The sequence below is a fragment of the Colias croceus genome, chromosome 26 (genome assembly GCF_905220415.1).
Source record: "Colias croceus chromosome 26, ilColCroc2.1".
Taxonomy (NCBI): domain Eukaryota; kingdom Metazoa; phylum Arthropoda; class Insecta; order Lepidoptera; family Pieridae; genus Colias; species Colias croceus.
In genome coordinates this window covers 2,557,501-2,560,035 of record NC_059562.1, presented here as the reverse complement: position 1 = coordinate 2,560,035, position 2,535 = coordinate 2,557,501, and positions in this window count along the sequence as shown.

The window sequence follows — 2,535 nt, the reverse complement described above, 5'->3', positions numbered from 1 at the left end:
TGATAATTTTAAACCTCGTTTTTTTCTACTTTTTAGTTTGAAGTTTTGAACCTGTCTCAGTACGATTGCTTTCTTTTAGTAAAAAAAAAAAAAACTAAAGGTATTATTAAATTTATAAAAAGATATTATAATAATCTGAAGTTACATACCTATAAGTTTTTATCGAAGTAAAAACTGCTGGATGGTGCTAGTTTGTATTGTATTTGAAAATAATATCGTTTAGCAAATAGGAACCAACATGCTTGCTGTCCAATGGTTAGATGTCAACTGATCCCTCAGCACAATCGCTAGCAAATATCCAAATACCCGCATAGCAATTTATCTTCCTACCAAGAATCAATCTAACCAAATACAAATATTATAAAGCTGAAGAGTTTGTTTGTTTGAACGCGCTAATCTCGGGAACTACTGGTCCGATTTGAAAACTTATTTCCGTGTTAGATAGCCCATTTATAGAGGAAGGCTATAGGCACGCTATACACATATACGCTATACACATATTATCATCACGCTAAGACCATCAGGAGCAGAGCAATGCGGGTGAAACCGCGGGGAACAGCTAGTAATAAATAAAGGCAACATCTGCCTACGTGACCGAAGTTGTAGGCTTTACCTTGTCGATACTAATATCATAAAGCTGAAAAGTTTGTTTGTTTTAACGAGTTAATCTCAGGAAAACAGGTATGATTTGTGAAAGTGTTTTAGTTTGGGGTATCGAGGAAAGCTTTGGGATATATTATACAAGTACAATACAATATTACATAACGCTACGAACAATGAAGCGGAGCACCTTTTAAAAGTAGGCACATAATACTATATAACTTCCTACTAAACAACTATACCTACTAACTAAACTGAATTGTTGATGTCAGGTAGGTACAAATTAAAAATAAAAATAATATAATATAGTGTGTACATTCCTTTTAATCCGCACTTCATAGAAATCGAATAAAATGCTCAAATCAAAACGGTTTCTTAGCAACCAAATAACAATTTAGGGATGTATCTACTTTTCCAAATCATAACAGTAGCATCGCACAAGTGTCACTGGCAATACGTTTAAAAAAGAAACACGGTAAAGGAAAAAAAATTTCGAATTTCGAATTTGTAATTCCATTCGGCCAGTTCGGAAAGTTGTACCAAACAAAGAATTCAATGATACCTCTGTTCGGATTGTAATTGATATTTGTTTTGAATAAAATTATAACGATATTTTATCCGTTGAAAGTGAAAAGAGATCAATATCCGTGACCTTAACATTTGAAATGGTGCAATGTATTGATTGAAGTTTGAGGCGCTAGAACTAGAGCAGGTGAGCCTTTGTCTCGTTATAAGATTTTAAGCTATTGTCTATCTCGCTCGAATTATACTGGGTTATAAATTTCATACATTGTAAATTTCGTTGTTTACATCCATTAAAAATGGGGAATGTCCTTATTTTTATATACAAATCGTTAAAACATTTTTTATAATCGTTTAATGATTGGCAATAAATCAAAAATAATTTTATAGTCTGTGGTGTATATAAATGTGTGATATTAGAAGAAATATATTTTTACTTTTTACACCTGTGTTTCAAAATTTCAATTATTTTAATAGAAAAATATTTTTTTCTTAATTCATCACAAATTATATCATTTTTTTTTAATTTTATGCAATGGTAACACTGCTGGCCACAATGTTTTTTATAATATTTTTTAAAGAAAGGCGGGAATTTTTATGTCAGTCTTATCGGATTAAATATTAAGTTAATGTTTATTTTTTTAGTTAAAATTTATTCAGTTTTGTTTGTAAAGTATGTTTTCACAATAACAAAGTTTAAAAGTTTATTGGTGTGCTTTGTTTTCTGATGTTTAATGTTAATTATTCAGCGTGATTCAGCTTATAGTTACCTACTATGAATATATAATTTAAATAAATATGATTAACGAAGTTCGCAATATAAGATTTAATTTATTTTACGCAACAGCCGTTTTTATCTATGCATTGTGTTTGAATATTCTAAATCCAATGTAAGTGAAAATATTATAGTTAACAGTTTTATAAATTACTAGCTTTCCACCCGCGCCTTCGCCCGCGTTTCCAAAAAAACCCGCATAGTTCCCGTTCCCGTGGGATTTCCGGGATAAAACCTATCCTATGTGTTCTAAGTTACCCTCTATATGTGTGCAAAATTTCATTATAATCAGTTAAGTAGTATTTGTGTGAGAGAGTAACAAACATACACACCTACTCATACACATACATTCATACTCACAAACTTTCGCTTTTATAATATTAGTAGGACTAGTATCCTGGTATTCCGTTCTCAAAAACAATAGAACGTGAAATGATAACCTAAATAGCTTAGTTGTGGCCATAAATTCCGTGATATCTCCCCGATATCACGTTTTATCAGACTGACACGTAGCTAATTACTTTATACCTAGGTTTTATCATGCATTCTAGGTTAACACTAAAAGATTGATTAGCAGGACTTTAGCGGTTTAAATTAGCAACCTAATTATTTTAAGTTATTATTTTGTTTTATAGAAT